This window comes from Sus scrofa, chromosome 13 (assembly GCF_054392235.1).
Source record: "Sus scrofa isolate SSC_HxYL_T2T_F1_AM1 chromosome 13, Sscrofa_HxYL_maternal_Yorkshire_Landrace_v2.0, whole genome shotgun sequence".
In the NCBI taxonomy this organism is placed as follows: domain Eukaryota; kingdom Metazoa; phylum Chordata; class Mammalia; order Artiodactyla; family Suidae; genus Sus; species Sus scrofa.
In genome coordinates, this window is record NC_139395.1 from 185,547,332 (window position 1) to 185,567,690 (window position 20,359).

Genomic DNA, 20,359 nt, shown 5'->3' on the forward strand with positions numbered 1-20,359 from the left:
TCATATATATATAGACACATACTCATATATATATATACACATAAATATATATGTATTTATGTACTATTAGGTAATACATATGATTTATGTACATATAATATATTTATGTATACACATATATATTTATGGCTGGGAAGTTCCCAGGCTAGGGATTGAATCAGAGATGCAGCTGCCTGCCTATACCACAGCCAGGGCAATGCCAGATCCTTAACCCACTGAGTGAGGCTAGGAATTAAACCCACATCCTCACAGAGACAACGTCAGGTCCATAATCTTCTGAGCCACAATGAGAACTCCAGAGTATATATTTTCTACTGCACATTTTTTGTTTAATGTGGATCCATTTGAATATATCTATGATGCAGAAAGAGATGAAACAACTATGTTCTTGAAGATTAGTGACACCATGGGAACCTGAACAGATTGTGGGCCTGTATACGATTCAGCCAGGGAATCCTTTTTGTAGATGATCCTGCCCTAGAGAAAATAGGAACACAATCTTGTGAGTATGTATCATTTTACAGAATTGGAACAGTGTAGTGGACTGACAAGAAGTGGACCTAAAACAGGGAGGACAAACCAAGTTGCTACAGGCAAAGCACACTTGCAGACTAAAATCCTCATTAGCAGCACAAAACAAGAAGCCAAATTTTTGTTGCCTTAGTAGCACCCCAGCCAAGGATGCACTAATTAGATAAGGAGACAAACTGTGTTGCTAAAGCCAACCCATCTTTGTTGATGATTAGGCATTGAGTGACAGCAGGGAGCATCAAGATCCAAATTCCAATCATCATGGATAAAGAGCAAGGGAATGTCTAAGACTAAAACACTTGTGAGAACAGAGGATAAGAAACACAGTCTTTGCTTGAACTCTGACTGAACAATGTCTGGCTCCCACAAAGGTGAGGAAACTAGGTGAAATGAAATAATGCACAAAATGAAAAGGTGAATATTTCATGGATACATTACAGCATAATCTGGTATGGCTCATCAGACTATGGAGAGCTAGGAATAGCAGAAGCTGAAGTTTAGAACCATGACTTACCTCCTTTGTAAATCATGACAATAGACTCAGTTGGTAGCAGTGATATGGTGGGGGATTATGGGGACTAGTCACTGTCAGTAGAAATGTCATAAAGACTAGTACAATAAAATGATTAGACATTAGTAGTGACAAAGATTCTATCAAGGGTAAAGCAGGGAACAAGATCAGATCAACTTGTAGGTTGTCAGGAAGCCACTGTGAATGTCATAGTTTCTTTACAGATATCTTAGGTCTGGATCCTAAACCAACTATTTCATTCTATGGACAAACTATGGATAAGAAAAATTACCTTCCCAAGATCACATATTTATGCAAGATCATAACCTGGGTTAGAATTCAAGAGATTTATAATCCAGAATCTTCCACCATATCATACTGGTTATAGGCAACAGAAATACAGTAACTAAAACCAGACATTTTTCTACATTACATTGTTACAGACATTTGGACTTTGACTTAAACTATATTTTTGAATAAAGACAAAAACTTTCCTACTTCTTTCAATGAAATATTTAAACTATTTCACTGCATTTTATGTATGTTCTTTTAGGTCACTATGTACATGTATTTAAGTGTATGTATGTCTGTATGCATAGATATAAAAAGCTACTTGAATTCACATATTTTATATTAACTTTGGAACAGGAAAATTCACACTAAGTTTTGAATTAGAGCTCTAGAAAGCTGGTTTGTTATTAATTGGAGGAATAACAGATTGAAAAGTTGATCTATCTTTGACACAGTGTCAGAGTTTATTTGGGTGCTCTGAGTAGATTTCTTTGTCTCAAGGTCATGCCTTTCATGACTTGTTCGAGCAGGGCTGATGATTGTGTAATATGAGTACAGCAATGGAAAACAGACCTCCCTCACAAAATAGTCATTAACTTACCCATCAATGCCAGAAACTCACTTAACAAATGTATAATCTATCAACAACTAGAAGGAAGAATTACAATCCAAACAACCTTTAGTAAAATAACATTAAATTCTCAATAAAGCATGAGAAAAACTATCTTAGTCTGTAATTCTATGTAAGAATCCAATGCGCTGGAGTTCCCGGACATGGCTCAGTGGAAATGAACCTGACTAGTATCCATGAGGATGCGGGTTTGATCCCTGGCCTCACTCAGTGTTAACCCACTGGCGTTGCTTTGAGCTGTGGTGTAGGTTGCAGATGTGGCTCAGATTCCATGTTGCTGTGGCTGTGGTGTAGGCCAGCAGCCATAGCTCTGATTCAACCTCTAGCCTGGGAACTTCCATACACCACAGGTGCGGCCTTCAAAAAACAAAACAAAACAAAAAAAGAATCCAATATGCGGAGTTCCCGTCGTGGCTCAGTGGTTAACAAATCTGACTAGGAACCATGAGGTTGTGGTTTCGATCCCTGGCCTTACTCAGTGGGTTAAGGATCCGGTGCTGCCATGAGCTGTGGTGTAGGTCACAGACGCGGCTTGGATCCCTCATTGCTGTGGCTCTGGCGTAGGCCAGTGACCACAGCTCCAATTCAACCCCTAGCCTGGGAACCTCCATATGCCACGGGAGCGGCCCTAGAAAAGGCAAAAAGACAAAAAAAAAAAAAAAAAAAAAAGAATCCAATATGCTATAGACATTTATCTGTAAATATAGAACATAGAAATATATATTTATAATTATTAATAACAAGAGAATTTAACTAATTTTTAAGCCACCAATTTGTTATCTTTAAACTTCTAATGTTTCCTATAATGTTTAAACACATGCACCCACACACATCTCAAGCTAACATTTTCCTAAATAAGTAACCTACAAAATTTCAGAAGAAACCTGTTTGGAGAATTATATTACAAATTTTCTTAAGCATAAGAATCCAAGGCCATAATTCTATTTTACCAAGCTTTATAACTGAAAAAAAGCCATTTTGAGGAAAGACATTACATAAAATGAGAATACCTGGCATAAATTATTAACATTTTGAAAGTACATTCATATGGATAATTTATTAGTTTATTAATTTATCTGCTCTTTGCAGATTCAATGGCAAAATTATTAGAATTTTACGTCAAATGGAGGTCTTTGTATGGGATCATTACTTCACAGTGGTACAAGGAGAAGTACAGAGAGTAAGAAATTGAGGAAACAACAGATTGTGTGCAATAAATAGGTGGGAACTGGTTTCTAGAGTCGTTTCTTAGGAGCTCTATATATAAGCCCACATTTTACCATCAGCTTTGAATAATTACCTAGGATGAAGAAAACAATGGTCATGCTGCTAATATTTAGTTATTCTTATGGTAAATTCAAAGAATTCTTGGATGTTCTTTAAAAATCTCAGTTCAACTTTCCTTTTTCTGAGCTGCACTCTTACTCTTCAATAGCTCTCCACACCTGATTAGATTCACAGAATATCTCTGTAATACTTTCACTGGAAGATGGTGTAGAAGATAAATTATCGAGTAACCATTTACTCGCCCAAAACAATTTTTATTGATTTTCAGATTTGTGGTAATAGATTCTATCTGTAATGGAAGAACCCAGAATTCTGTATTTTTCTCTTAGATAATAAGACAACCATCTCTAATAAGGCACTGTATATCTAGTCACTGTGTTAGGTTATGTACTTTACAATGCTCTAATTTAAGTCTCAAAAATCAGATTTTTAAAAAGCTAATTTGGTGCTCACAAAAATACCATACCCCAGAAAAGAATTCATGGTAGAGCGTGGAGAGCTTTAACACTAGAATTTGGACATTAACTGCTTTGTCTCTTTAAGACAAAGCAAATATATTACTATAGTTTGCACTGGTAAAACGTATTAGTTCAGATCTTTAAAGGACTATTTTCTCTCTTTTTTGATTCTTCATATCAATTTCTTTTTATTAGGGTTTCATAAACTTATTGCTTGGGTTTTATAAACTATTTTCTCTGTAATATTGGGATTCTCTCTGGTACAATGTGTATTAATTATTAACCCGCATTTATTTAGGTTTCTGTTGAGATCACAAAAATTCCATTGTCAAAAAAGCAAACACCCTAATTTAAAAATGGGCAGAGGATCTGACTATATAGGTTTCCAAACAACATCAGAGGTCCAATTAGCCCCTGAAAGGTACTCAACATTATTAAGCATCAGGGAAATGTAACTCAAAACCAAAATTAGATACCATCTCACACCTGTCAGAAGGCCGTTATCAAAAAGACAAGAAACAACAAGTGTTGGGAAGGATGTGGATAAAAGGGAAACCCTCATGCATAGCTGGAGGGAATGGAAATTGGTATAGCCATTGTGGAAAATAGTACAGAGGTTCCTCAAACAAAAACAAAAACAAAAACACAACAAAAAAAACTATTGTACAATATAGCAATTCTACTTCTGAGTATTTATTCAAAGAACACAAACAACAAAAAAAAAAACTAATTCAAAGGATACATGTACCCATATATTCATCGCAGTGCTATTTACAATAGTCAAGATATGGAAGCAACCTAGGTGACCATCAACAGATGAATGCATAAAGAAGATGTAGTGTGTGTATGTGTGTGAGTGTCTATTTATACACATGTATGTGAATACATCACACATACAATGGAATATTAATTAGCCATAAATAAGAATGAAATCTTGCCATTTGCAGCAAAATTGATGAACCTGAAGGGGATTAAGCTAAGTAAAATAATTCTGACAGAGAAAGACATCCCAGGTATCCTTTAATGGTTAAAGGATTAAGTACATTGTAATATATTCTTATCATGGAATACTAGTCAGTGATCAAAAGGAACAAACTCTTGAGTCATATAGCAACTTGTATGGATCCAGAAGAATGATGGTGAATGAAAAAACTCAAATAATTCTAAAAGGTACAAACAATATGAATCCATTTATAATACATTTGTTATTGGTAGTCAGAGATCAGCAATGGGAGTGGAGGGGAGGTAGATACAGCTATCGAAGTACAACACTAGGGATCTCTGTCATGATAGATCTCTGTGTCTGGACTGTATCAAGTTAGTATCATGGCTGTGATATCATACTCTAGCTTTGCAAGATACTATTTATTTTCTGTTACTGCATCCTTCCTTAAAATTTAACATGGATAAATAATTATCTAAAATAAATGTTTTATTAAAACAAAAAGCAATGATGATTCCACAATGCCCACAGAAAGAAATAAAAACTCAAAATTATACGTAAGGACATTCAAAAACCGTCTTTGGATATATTTTATCCTCATCACTCTTTACTTGTTCTGCTTTCCCTCCTTACCCCTACCCTATACATTTCATACATATTAAACTGTAAAGCCTTCTTTGCATCACTTTTGTACCACTGAATTTTTATTGCTCTCACTGTGGTCTCAATCAGTTGTAAGGACACAGGTTCTGCCCACAGCCTCCATCCTCCTCTCTTCCACAATACATACTAACAAACAATTGCACTGTAGACATCAGCAAGAAGAGAGGACAAAAGATTTTTTTAAAAAAAGAGAGTGTATTTTCTCTAAGGAGGTTTTACAGTATACGATCTAGTCATAAGGGAAAATAATGTCAATTTTGATTTATTTTATTATTTGTGCCTTACTATAAATAAAATTTTAAATTGGTATCAAAATGCACACAATAAAGAAAGTTTAATATTTTAAAAGAAGTAAGAAAAATGTGCTAAAGGAAAAAGTACTAGAGGAAAAAGAGAGTCAGGGAAAGTATCTCACTACCATGTGATACATTGCTCACTTCCAGGAGTTATCATTTATAACATGCACAATCATGCCTGATGAGATTTACACAACACAGTATTTTTTCAACATTTCTTAGTACCAAGCATTATATGCTTTAAAAATCAGTCTATTTAATAATCAATAATTATTACCTGTGAAATAATTACTATCTCCTTTATACAGCAAAGAAATTGAGGCTCAGAATTGGAATGTGACATATTTTGGATTCAAATCTAGGTCTACTCAGCTGCAAAGGGTGTATATTTAAACCCCTAAAAATGAGAAATGTAGTTGGCTATAACCTTTCTAGAAATCAATTCAAAGAGGAAAAGAGAGTCACTTAAAGTGTTCATTACATAAAATCAAGTTAAGAAAATCATATATGTTCCTGAAAATGAGGGAATATTAATTTTGTCTGTCCTTCCATCAGAAAGGACATCACTAAAACAATGTTTAGGATTCTCTTTGTCATTTTCAATTTTAATTAACCAGGTGAGCAAATGATTGATTAGATCACTTGAGGTACTGTGATCTAAGTCTGTAATCCTTACTTCAACTGAAATAAAAACAAAGATTCAACACATTCTGATTCTAATATAGTGAGCAGATTTTCCAAATTTTGAGACATCAATGTGAAGGGATTTTATACCTGATTCTCTCTATGGCCTGGTCATACTTGAAAATCTCCGCTTGCTGAAAGTATCTTATCTGATCACTGTCTTCAGTGAAAGCAAAAACAGTGCTCAACAAGACCTCTTTTATTGAGGTTGGGACTAATTGAGTAATATATTCTATAGGTTGATTGTCCTGTTCAAAGTATTAGATCATTTCTAAAAAGAACTTTAAAATAAAAGTCCATATTCTCAACCACTACAAACAAAAATAATTTAAAGTAGCATCTCACTATGATACAATTTGACTTATTATCAAGCTTCCAGTATTTTTGTTTTTTTGAGAGAAATGTTTTGTTTGAAGAGGAATGTTTTCACAATGACACAAATAGGGAAGATCAGGTTACATACACTCAACCCTAAGTATAAGAAATACCTCTTCAAACTTAAGTCAACTTTTACAAGGAAAAGCAATGATTTGGAGAATAAACTATTCTTTTATAATTGTCTGTTTATGTAGTTGATATATTAAAATACATTTCTAGTGGCTTCCATTTTTCTTCATTAAATGATTGAAATTTCAGTTGCTTTTAGATTATCTGTGACTTTTTTTTTTTTTTTTTTTTTGGCTATGCTTGTGGCATGTGGAACTCCCCTGGCCAGGTATAGAACCCACACCACAGCAGTGACCCAGGCCACCACTACACTGACAACACTGGATCCTTAACCCTGCTGCACTGCGGCACCACATAAGAAGTCCCAGATTGTGACTCACTTCAAACAAGGTTTAAAATACTCTATCAGGGTAAAAATGTGAAATTTAATAGACAAATTACAGAGTGGGTAAAAGAGAGCAGAGATCTTTTCTCATACCTTAAAGTATAATTGAAGGGAATCTGATTGGCTCATAAATTCCAAGTCTGATAATTCAACACTTGCCTCTGAGACAACAAAATAAAATACATCATTTCTTGTTTTGTATTCTTATTACTAACAAATGTTTCAATGAGATCTTATGTAGAATCTGTTTTGAAAAAATATTTGGAACTAAATGCAAAAAAAGAAAAAATTGCTGTCCATTGTGGTGCATTGGAAAGGAATCCAACTAGTTTCCATGAGGATGCGAGTTAGATCCCTGGTCCTGGTCTCATTCAGCAGGTCAGGGATCTGGCATTGTCGGGAGCTGTGGTACAGGTTGCACACATGGCTCAGATCCCGCGCTGCTGTGCCTGTGGCATAGGCTGGCAGCTGTAGCTTTGATTCGACCCCTAGCCTGGGAACTTCCATATGCTTTTGGTGAGGCCCTAAAAAGAAAAAGAAAAACAAAACAAACAACAAACAAAACTTGGGATTTTTTAGCCACTTGCAAAATTAAAACTTGGAACATTTTATCAAGCAATATTTTCTATTAGTTAACAAAATAAAGTATTAGCAAGGGTTTTGTTTTTGTTTTCTTTTTCTAAGGCATCAATACCTTACTAACATTCCAATGTCATTATATAACTCAAATGAGAGAGATGATTTGCTACAGCCAGCCAGTATTTCCTTTTGAGTCATATTCCATACTTTACATTCCAGTGGACATTTAAGTACTTACTTACAAACAAGTTTGAGTTCCTTCAAAAAGAAAAGTTTAAGTAAAAAAAGTAAATAAATAAAGATGAAAAGTTTGGGGAATTTAAGTGTAAATTAATTCTAAAAAATATTTAATTTTGATTCTCCTTTCCTTAGAGGTAAGAAGAGACTGCCTTTTCTAAATTTATACACCTAGTGTGTGGTTATTTAAAATCTGCATTTCTTCCCACTTAGGGAGAACAAAATATGATTCAAATATAAAGACGGGGATTTTTTAAATCCAGATTTTTTTTTTAGGGTAGAAAATTTGGCATACATCAAATGCAATGAGTTTACTCTAAAAATAAACAGTTCTGTGTATTAAATAGTTTCATTTATTTCATTAATAATTGCCATAATTTTTAAGTCTAAGAGGTACCCTGAAGATGTAATATTCCTTCAGCAGACACTATTAGCAAATGTCACATTGCAGTTTTCTTCATATATAAACAGAAGCCTCAGGAGACAAAGATGAAACTTCTTACATGAAAGATTATGCACTCTAAATGTCAGTCTCTTAAAATACTCTAAACCCTTCTTAAAGATAGTTAATGCAAATAGCCTAAAATGTGCTTCAAGTTATATTTCAAAGTATTTTTTTTTCTAGACAAACAGGTTGGCGGATACATGAAGAATTTACAAAGCCAAACAACTCTGTGAGCAATTACAAATAGTGCTATTCAATGAGCATAAATATAGGAACTCCATGAGGTATGAATAAATTGGCACGATACCATCTGGAATTCAGAATACCATAACCCAACTAATTGTTTTGTTCATGATGGTGAGAGAATCCCTGTCCAGTCCCTAAAATTGCCAGATAGACACAGATTGGCATAAATCAGATCTACATTATGTGAAACTTTGAGCTATATATCCTATATCCTTGTAGAACATTTAAATATGTTTTATCTTATATCACAGTACTCATCAGTGGAACAACTATTCAGCATATGTAGTTCACAAATTTCTAAGTCCACATTTAAAAGGCAGGTATTTCTTAGGAGAGTTAACATGCTAAGATAGTTTTCTCTTTCAGTCATGAATTAGTAGATCAGTATACCTCTTCTACGTTTGTATCCTCTCATTCTAGAATTCATAATATCTAAGCACTTACATATATGAATATTTAGATATTTTTAAAGGATCTACCAATATATTTTCCTTGTTTATAGGAATTATATAAACATTTGTATTTGAGAACATATATGTAAAACTGATCATTTTTCTATACACTAGAAACATGCACAGTACTGTAAATTAACCATTTCACTTAAAATCATTAAAAAAGAAAAACCTAAGCATGTTTATTAAAATTATTTCCAGTGAGTACACATATAAAAATACATGATTTGATGTCCTAAAGATAAATTCACCACATATTGTACTAATGTTATGGAGTTAAGGTATAAAGATTCTATAAATTTTTAAAATCAAAAAGAAAACCATAGGAGTGTCAACATAGGGACAAGACTGTGGATGGTAAGAGATTTTTATTGTCTGAGTTATTAACTTCATCCTTTTTTTTATTAGATGGATCATAGGAACACTTGTGCTAAACTCTCCTCTAGGACTCATCTCCAAGACTTTTATCCTGTAATTATTATCGTTAAAGTCCAACTGTTTTTAAGAAAGAATGCCTATGAATGTGAACATATTTAATGCCACAGAATTGTACATTTAAAACAATTAAGATGTTAAATATCATGCTATGTATATTTACAATAAAATGCAAAAAAGAGAATACATCATACTTTCTACATTATTTACATGCAAAATCTAATAGTTTTGAACTACTAAGTTTTTAAAACTACACTAAGCAATGTGAATAGAGACAAAAGACATACCTATTCCTAAAATTATTAACAATCTTATTGAAGAAGCAAATAATATTTTAAAATAACTATTGCTAAAATATTATTGGACCAAATTAAAGACCTGAATGAATACAGAAGAGCCATGATCACTCTGTTGGGAAGGGAAACATGTATATGATAATCAGGGAAGTCTCTTTCTCTGTGCTTCCTAACATATATGGCACCACTGCAATCATCACACATGACAGTCCTTCAGGAGCAATAATTTATGTGGAATATTTTAGACGCTTGCTTAATTTTCAGCTGCCTCTGTCCTCCGTGGCTCCGTGTGTAAATAAAGACCTTGACTCAAAACTTTGGAATTCTGCTCCCTTTTTAAAGTTCCCAAGAAAATGGGAATTGCCCTTAGAACCTCTTAGGATTTCCAGTGGTGCTATATAGATCTGAGATTTTGTTCAAGGAGTCATGCTGGCCCGTACATTGATATCAAGAGAATTGAAAATAGTGCTTATCTAGACTAGAGCCTCTCTCTCTTTCTAAATTTTTTTTTAGCCATACCTGCAGCATACAGAGGTTCCCAGGGCAAAGATCGAGTCCGCAGCTTATGTCGCAGCTGAAGCAATGATAGATCCTTAACCCACTGTACAAAAGTGGGAACTCCCTACAGTATCTTTTTTAAAAACTACTTTGCTAATATGTAGGGAGAAACAAAACTAGTGATATTCTTATCTTGAAACAGCTAATACACTGCTATTGAAGTACTCAAATATAATAGATCCTGTATTTTTGGCAATACAAAAAAAAAAAAAAAAAGTCCTACTTCACCCTTACTTGACTAATTTAAATTTTTCATGCCTTGAAGTACTTACTGTTTTTGGTTTAATTGCAACAAGATGTAAAGACATTCCTCAATTCAAAAAATATTACATGAAAATAAACATCTTTAGGATACTCCAGTGTTTCTCTTCCTTGTATTTTTTCTTTTTGTCTCATTATAACTAATATCAATTGATCAGTTTGGTTTTGGTCTCATGTTTTACCTATATTAGTTTCCCCACAAAAAATCCCTGTGCTCGCAATATATGGAATCGTCTTCTATGCCATGAAAGATCCAAAATGGTGCTGTGATGGGTAGTTTTTGATTTCATATCAAATATCTGCTTTTGTCTTTCACTCAATTCCTGAAAATCAGTATAACAATATGCAGGTTTTCCTGCAGGAACTCTGCCAGATTTGATACTGTTTGAATGAATTTTATGTAATACTGTCCTTCTCTTAACCCCAACAGAATTTCATGATTTTAATAATTTATTAAGTTCATTTGCTAGGTGACTTTAACATTCTGGCACAGTTGTGCTGCCTAATAATTTTCTAATAAATAGAAGTTTATTTTCCCATGTGATATTGCGGCATCAGTTTCAATTTATAAATTGAGCAAGACGATAGAAACCAAATATTACAGTACATTTCTGTGTTCACATTTCAAGGAAACTGATTAGAAATTGTAAGGGCATCATTGCCTTTCGTGTACAATAACTTTCTTGGAATAAATGTTACTAAGTCACAAATTAGATATTTCTGCACATCAGATAACTTTGCAATGGGGAATAAAATAGAGACTATGGCCTATTTCCTTGTGGATAAGTCTCTAGGATTTAGGCAAGGGTATATAGTATAATAGAAACAAAGTATAGGTAACCATATTTTATTGATTGTTTTGTGTGTATTATCCCTTTACTCTCAGAAATAAAAGTAAATAGAGAGAAAAGATGAATGCATGTACATATCAGAACAGGCTGTAAAATGTGAAGAGAAAGGTATTTTCCTAGGAAATTAATAAAAAGGGAACTAGGAATTGTTAAGATTCTACCATGTGTTAGGAATTATGCTAAATACTTTATGCATGTCTTATGAGTAGAATTAGGCATTATCATTCTAATTCCACAGGTTAACAGTCATGAGATGGTTCATAAGACTCGTAGTCAGACTTACATCTAGATTTTTGTCTTTTTGGGGCTACATCCCCAGCATATGGAAGTTTCTAGGCTAGGGGTCAAATTGGAGCTGTAGCTGCTGGCCTACACCACAGCCACAGCAATGAGGGATCCAAGCTTCATCTGTGAACTATACCACAGCTCGTGACAATGCCAGATCCTTAACCCACTGAGCAAGGCCAGGGGTTGAACCCATATCCTCATGGATACCAGTCCAGTTAGTTACCGCTGAGCCATGACAGGTACTCCTCTAGATGTTTTTGATTCCATGCTCCCTGCCAAGGCATCTACATTATGTAAGCCACAATTTCATCTGTGCCTAGTTAACACTACCCAGCTTCAACCAAGGTTGAGATAAATCAATGGGAATGTCTTTAGTCTTATTGAACTTGTTTTTTCACCTATAATCCGAAGTGTTTAGCGAAATTACCTTCAGAGTTTTCTAATTATCTCCTCCTTACCAGATGGTTTTATTATTTCTTGCTTATTTCCTACTTATACTCAAGAAGTGTCACTTCTTTAAAATTGTAAAGATGACATAGTAAGTAGAAGGCATTTAGTAAATTGGAGTAGAGTCTTAAATTAGATAAACTATAAATGCCTGTATATTATTTACCTTTACCACTTTATCACACAACACAATATTTGTTTACACACACAAAAAAAGGCAAGAATAATATATTCTTATTGAATGAATGAATGAAAAGATGAATAGACGCTTTTGTTCTTGGCTGTGTTCCCAATGCCTACAAAAGTAACTTACACTTGAAAACATTTGACTTCCTCCTGTTTTGAATTAAGTCAAAGTCCAATTACTAGTCAAAGTCTTATTGCATAAGTCAAAGTCCTATTATTATGAGGGATGAAATCAGGAAATATGTATTCCCCTAGGAGATTCAAATTATATATCTTCTGAAGTTATTTTTTTAAAATGGGAATTTCCTTACCTAACATATCCATTTAACATTTATTGGATGACATTATTGGGAATAATGATAATAATTGAGATACCTCAGAAAACTAAATATAGAACTACCATATGGTCCAGCAATTCCACTGCTGGGCATATATCTGGACAACACTTTCACTGAAAAAGATACATGCACCCCTGTGTTCATATCAGCACTATTCACAATAGCCAAGACATGGAGATAACTTAAATGTCCATTGACGGATGAATGCATTAAGAAGATGTAGTACATATATACAATAGAATATTACTCAGACATAAAATGGACAAACTAATGCCATTTGCAGCAACGTGGATGAAACTAGAGACTCTCATACTAAATGAAGTAAGCCAGAAAGAAAAAGACAAATAACATATGAGATCACTTATTTGTGGAATCTCAAATATGGAACAGATGATCCTATCTAAAACAAACAAACAAACAACAACAACAAAAAAACAGAAACAGATTGTGGCCAAGGAGAGTAGAATTGGGGTCCCCAAGGGGGAAAGGAGAGGGAGTATGATGAATGGATGTTTTGGGGGTTTTTGTATGAAAACAGTTATATTTGGAATGGATGGGCAATGGGACCCTACTGTACAGCACAGGGAAATGTGTGTGATTGGGTAACTTTGCTGTACAATAGAACTTAATGAAACACTGTAAATCAACTATACTTAAATAGTTTAAAAAAATGGATTAATATTACCTCAAGAAATTTAAAATCCTCTAATTGAGGAAGAAACACTGCACAACCTTATAGCTGGTATCAATATATTGATAGTTACCTTAACTTGGAATTCTGTTTTTAAAATTATTGGATATTCTTTGAAATACTAAATATATATATATGAAGCATCATAAATGGACATTAGAATGACTATGTAAAGTGTTGTATAGTCACAAACTAGACTACTACGCAGCCTCTGAAAAGCCTGAACATGAGTAAATATAAAAATATATTATTGAATGAAAAAGAAAATTGCAAAGGGATGAGATCAGTACATTAGCACTTTTTCAGTCAAAAAAATGTATTCCCTTTTTGAGAATCCTCTTGGCAGAAGCTACTCTTCCAAGCAAGGGGCATATTACAGTGAACAAAATCATTAATATATATTTTGGAATAAATAGTTTATATTATCACGAGAATATATCAATGTAATAAAATTCAATATTTATATGGCAGTGATATTACTAAGTTCATTTCATTTTTTAAAATATGAAGAAAATATGGCAAAAAGATTGTATTTGATGTTTGGGCCTGAGTTCATGAGTGACTGCCAGTCTATATTCTGTACATTTTAAATTTCATTATTTTACAAGTAAAGCTATTTTAATAACTTAGAAAACTAAATATAGAGCTCCATATGATCCAGAATTACTGCATAAATAAGTATCACATAGAACTATCATATAAATAGGTATCAAAGAAATATTGTATACACATAGAACTATTATATAAATAAGTACCCAAACCATAACAATTTGGTGACAGAGTTGAGAACACTGGTCTTTAATCTAAACAGGAGGGAGTAAAAGAAATATCTCATTGTGAAAAAAGGATAGGAAAAAATCCTATTCTTGCACAATTCCGCATTTGAATTGGCTCATTGCTTTCAGTTTCAGCATTGACTTTTCAGTCCTTCCAACTTCCTCCAAGCAGCATGTCTGCCTCTGGAGTGGCAGCAGCTCTCACGGCTGCGTTGGCTGTATTTGGCAGTCATAGTGTAAGAAATAAGCCAAACGCTTGAATCTGGGTCTTTTTTTTTTTTCATTCTTTCTTTCTTTCCTCTATGTTTTTAAAGCAACATCTAAGTACTTCAGCTTATTCCTTGGCAACTTCTATCTTGCTTGGATTACCATCAATAATGGTGTTAACACAGAGTGATTACTGCCAAAAACTCAGGTTCTGTGGCACCAGTGGCCTTCCTGGTCATCAAACCAGTGCACCTGCTACTGGTGCAGAATCAGTCTGTTGATAAAACTATAATCCCCTCATGGTTCACCAGTTTAGCTTTGAAAGCAACCACAGGCATGTAGCAGTGTTTCATGGAAAGAATGAGGACATTCCCAGGAATATTTTTTTCCCATAAGCTTTCTTCTGCATTTTCCTAATCCATGAACAATTATTTTCACACATCTCAGAACTAGTATGGGGGGAAGTGAGTCTCCAAACAGGAGCTAAGACTCAAATAACTTATTCCCTTTCCAAGACACTTCAGATGTCAACATGAACATGTCTATATTAATTTCATTAGGGATGTGTATTAGGAGGTATTTGGGGCAAAATTTCTCTCAAATGTAAAACTCAAATCTGAAAATTTCGTAGCTGCTTACATTTTCTACTTGAATGTAATAATAGCATTCAAAACGTTGTCATCATTGAATGGGATTTCCCTCTACCTACCTCTCAGCAAATCTTGGCCTGTTTTCAAACTCAAAAGAAGTCTAAAGTTTGAATTGCTGTTGGGGAATCACAGTTCAGATAATAAAATAATTTTCTAAAAAGTTGTATGTATGTTCTGAATGCTTAATGCTCCCATTAAAAGAAACTTGTCTAAAACCACATTTACTATATAATTCCTCACTCTTAGGGAAATACTATGGCTTATGAGTGTGTTAACATATATTAATTTAGGGGCTTAATAAAACATTGATAGTTCATGTCACCATAAAATATAGACTGCATTCTGATAGCGCAGAAACCTATGAAGATAGGTCATTTCCATTTATTGCTTGAATAGGAAGATGTACAGACTACCATGCTTATAAAGTAGATGCCTTCTCAAACATAAACACAAGATCCAAAAAATAAATTACTTTTATATATTAAACTATTACTAATTAAGATTTAAAGCATTGATGTATATGTATACATATGCATGTATATACACTTATATTTAGTATACATCTATATCATATATGTTCATGAACATGTTTACATATTATATGTTTTATGTTACTATATGTTTATAGGGTGTAATACATAGCAGCATAATAAATAAATGTAGAATAAAATTGAAAACATCTCAGAAAAGAGACACAATCTATTTGAAAATTATTTTAGAATATTCAAGACTTAAGTGTTTGCATAAACAAAAATAGCATAACCAAAATAAAGTTAATTCAATCTAACTCTCTTATAATCAAATGCATACTTATCAGTCTTTCCTTGGCCTTTTCAAATGGGTTTGTCTTACTGTTTGTTGAGGAAAATTCATTTTTGGCAAAGATTTTATACATAAGAAATCTGATTTATTCATATAAAATTAGAATTTAAAGATCACTTCTTTCCATGATTGTTTTGTTGCCTGTAAGACTTCCAAATGAAGGAGATGGTTTAAACATATGGATGGGGTTAAGATGCCATCTGTACCCTGCATGGGATCTCATACATACTAAATATTGCGATAGCTTTGAAACAATACTTCCTCTATCTGAAGAGCAGAAAAATTGGGTACTCAGGCCTTAGTTAGAAAAACTCAAATTATTATTACCAAGAAGCTGCCAGGATATAATCTATAAATATTAGCATATTTATGTAGAAGATATTCTAGAAAACATCCCTTTGTAAAACTGATGGAATCATTAGAACCATAAATTTAAGGGTGAAAATTTTTGATTTAACTCATCATATATGTATAAATTAAGTCTGGTAAGGAAAAAAAGCAACATCATATTAAGTATACTGGTTGATATTTTAAAAAGAAAATTAATTCCAGATTTTATATGGCAGGATAAACATCATTATTACAATTTCTTTTTTATGCTCTAAATAGAGGCACTTAGCTGTGTCATAATTTGCTGCAAACCATTAAATTAGCCCATACTTACCTTAAAATATAAATATTAGATGCAAACCAATAGAGTGAGAATTCTTCCTCCAGATATATTTATATATATATATATAATTTTTTTTGTCTTTTTGCTATTTCTTGGGCCACTCCCACGGCATATGGAGGTTCCCAGGCTAGGGGTCCAGTCAGAGCTGTAGCCACCGGCCTACGCCAGAGCCACAGCAATGTGGGATCCGAGCTGTGTCTGCAACCTACACCACGGCTCACGGCAATGCCAGATCGTCAACCCACTGAGCAAGGGCAGGGATAGAACCTGCAACCTCATGGTTCCTAGTCAGATTTGTTAACCACTGTGTCACGACAGGAACTCCATATTTATTTTTTTTATAAAAGTGCACATGAGTACTTACAAATTACTAATTAAAAATACTGTGGTAAGAAAAGATGCTGGGAAGTTCCCGTCGTGGTACAGCAGAAATAAATCTGACTAGGAACCAATAGGTTGCAGGTTCAATCCCTGGCCTCACTCAGTAGGTTAAGGATCAGGGATTGTCGGGAACTGTGGTGTAGGTTGCAGGTATGGCTCAGATCTGGCATTGCTGTGGCTGTGGTGTAGGCCGGCAGCTACAGCTCCAATTAGACCCCTAGACTGGGAACCTCCATATGCCACGAGTGAGGCCCTAAAAAGATAAAAGACAAAAAAAAAAAAAAAGAAAAGAAAAGAAAAGATGCTGATATGATTTCAATTTTCTTAAATTTACCACGGCTTGCTTTGTGGTCCAGTATGTGATCTATCCTGGAGAATGTTCCACATGCACTTGAAAATGCAGACATAGATTTTAATATAATTCACCATTCATTTATGATAAAAACTCTCCAGAAAGTGGGCATAGAAGGAACTTACCTCAACATAATAATGGCCATATATGACAAACCCACAACTAACAAAATTCTTAGTGGGAAAAATCTGAAACTATTTCCTCTAAGATCAAGAAAAAGACAAAGATATTCACTTTTTCCCCTTTTGTTCAATATAGTTTTGGAAATCCTAGCCACAGCAATCAGAGAAGAAAAATAAATAAAAGAAATCCAAATTAGAAAAGGAGAAGTGAAACTGTCACTATTTGCAAATGATATAATACTACACATAGAAAATCCTATAGATGATGCCAGTAAACCATTAGAGATCATAAATGAATTTTATAAAGTTTCAGGATACAAAATTAATAAACAGAAATCAGTTGCATTTCTATATAGTAACAATGAAAGATCAGAAAGCAAAATGAAGGAAATAGTATCATTTATCTTTTCATGAAAAAGCATAAAGTACCTAGAAATAAATTTACCTAAGGAGGCAAAAGACATGTACTCTGAAAACTTTAAGATGTTGATGAAAAAATCAAGGATGACACAAACAGATGGAAAGATATACCACATTCTTGGATTAGAAAAATCAATATTGTCAAAATGGATATACTACTGAAGACAATCTATAGACTCCATGTGATCCCTATTAAATTATCAATGGCATTTTTCACAGAACTAGAACAAAAATCTTTAAATGTGTATAGAAATGCAAAATATCTTGAATAGTAAAAGCAATCTTAAGAAAGAAAAACAAGCTGGAGGAATTAGGGTCTCTTACTTCAAACTATACCACCAAGCTAGTTATTAAAACAGCATGGTACTGGGACAAAGCTGAAATACAGATCAATGGAACAGGACAGAAAGCCCAGGAAAAAAACCTATGCACTTATGGTCGATTAATCTATGACAAAGGAGGCAAGAATACACAACACAAAAGTACAATCTCTTCAATAAGTAGTGCAGGGAAAACTGGACAGCTACATATCCAAAATAAACAAATAAACAAATGGGACCTAATTAAACTTAAAATCTTTTGCACAGTAAAGGAAATTATAAACAAAACAAAAATACGACCTACAGAATGGAAGAAGATATTTGCCAACAATTCAACCAACAAAGGATTAAGTTTTAAAATACACAAACAGCTTATACAGCTCAATATTGAAAAAAACAAAACCCCAACCGAAAATGAGCAGAAGCTCTAAGCAGACACTTCTCCAAAGGTGACACAGAGAGATGGCCAAAAAGGCACATGAAAAGATGCCCAATGTCACAGATCATTGGAGAAATGCAAATGAAAACTACAATGTGGTTTCACTTCATGCTGCTCAGGAATGGCCATCATCATGAAGTCTAGAAATACTAGATTCTGTGGAGGGTGTGGATAATAAGGTACCCATCCTACACTGTCGGTAAATTAGTACAGCCACTCTTGAGAACATCACTGATATTCCTTTAAAAATATACATATAGCTACCATATGATCCTGCAATCCCACTCCTGGGCATGTACCCAGAGAAAAACATAATTTGAAAAGAGATATGCACCCTAATATTCATAGCAGCACTATTTACAATAGCCAAGAAATGGAAGCATCCTAAGTATCCAGTATCCATTGACAGATGAATAGATGAAGAAGATGTAGATATATGCAATGTAATATTATTCAGCCATAAAAAAGAATGAAATATTGCCATTTGTAGCAACATGGATGAACCTAGACATTCTCATACTAACAAAGCAAGCCAAAGACAAATATCATATATCACTTATATGTGAAATCTTAAAAAATGATGCAAATGAACTTATTTACAAAACAGAAGCAGACTCACAAACACAAAAACAAACTCATGGTTATCAAAGTTGAGGGGGGAAAGATAAACTAGGAGTTTGGGATTAAAATACACACACTATTACATGTAAAATAGATAACCAACAGGTAACTACTTATTGCATAGGGAACAATGAAAATATCTTGTAATAACCTATAATTAAAAAAATGTAAAAAAAGAATATATATGAATATAAATGGTATGGAAATTATTTGTTATCTACATTCCTATAGTATAATAAGGACTGGTTTTATGAGTGGACAAGTATATATGACAAGAACTTAAAAGCATGCATCTGCTCCTTTTTCTTAGTCTTCAAATGCTTTGTGTCAAGGCTAGCCTTGCCTTTAAAAATAAAGATTGATGTTTCTGGAATGAAGGATGAAATTGAATTTTGAGTAACACTTATTAACTATTATCTTCATAACAATAGTGAAGTAATTTCTTTTGAAGGATCAAGTCTTGTGGCCAGGGAATATGGGATACAGGCTGAGGAATGGACTCTGATAAATTAGGTGCTATCAAATTCCTGCAAGTAGTAAAATGAGCTTATGTTTATTTGCGGCTTTTTTTCTTCCTTAAGTAATGAGACTGACTTGTCCACAACTAAACAAATCATTTTATATATCAAAATACCAGTCCCAAAATACAAAACTATTGTTATAATAGGATACTTTTGTTGTATTATGATCTTACTCAACCTTAAGAAAACCATGCAAAGGGATGCATTTTCTATTTAATTCTTCAACTGAACCACAAATTGGGTTTTACATCAGTGATAACCATATTTAATTATCTTAGGTTTTGCTAAGAAACTCCTGCTCAGAAATGGAAAGAAGATTTAAAGACAGAATTAACAGGGTAAACACCAACCTAAGATTTTCTATTATTTTGAAAAATTGAATCTCTACTACTTCAATAATTATTGGTTATCTATATTTTTATTCCTATATCATTTCTCTGATGTCTCTGTTCTCTCCAAATTCATATGTAGTAGAGATAGTTTTCATCTCAGCATCTCAGTTGCAATTAAGTATACACACACACACACACACACACAGGGGCACACACATAAACGCATACATACATATATGTGTATATACATTTATATGTTGTTTTTAACCCCAACTTTTTGCTTTTA

General features: G+C 33.6%; 1 protein-coding gene and 1 long non-coding RNA gene across 5 annotated transcripts in view; both read right to left on the reverse strand.

Annotated features, from left to right (window-relative positions):
* Positions 1-13,946, reverse strand: part of LOC146397801 (uncharacterized) — a 62,736-nt gene extending 48,790 nt beyond the window's left edge. Inside the window, exon 1 of the long non-coding RNA XR_014824973.1 lies at positions 13,918-13,946. This is a non-coding gene — a long non-coding RNA (uncharacterized LOC146397801). The remainder of the gene's footprint in view (positions 1-13,917) is intronic.
* Positions 1-20,359, reverse strand: part of CADM2 (cell adhesion molecule 2) — a 1,076,345-nt gene that overhangs the window by 483,100 nt on the left and 572,886 nt on the right. The window lies entirely within an intron of this gene.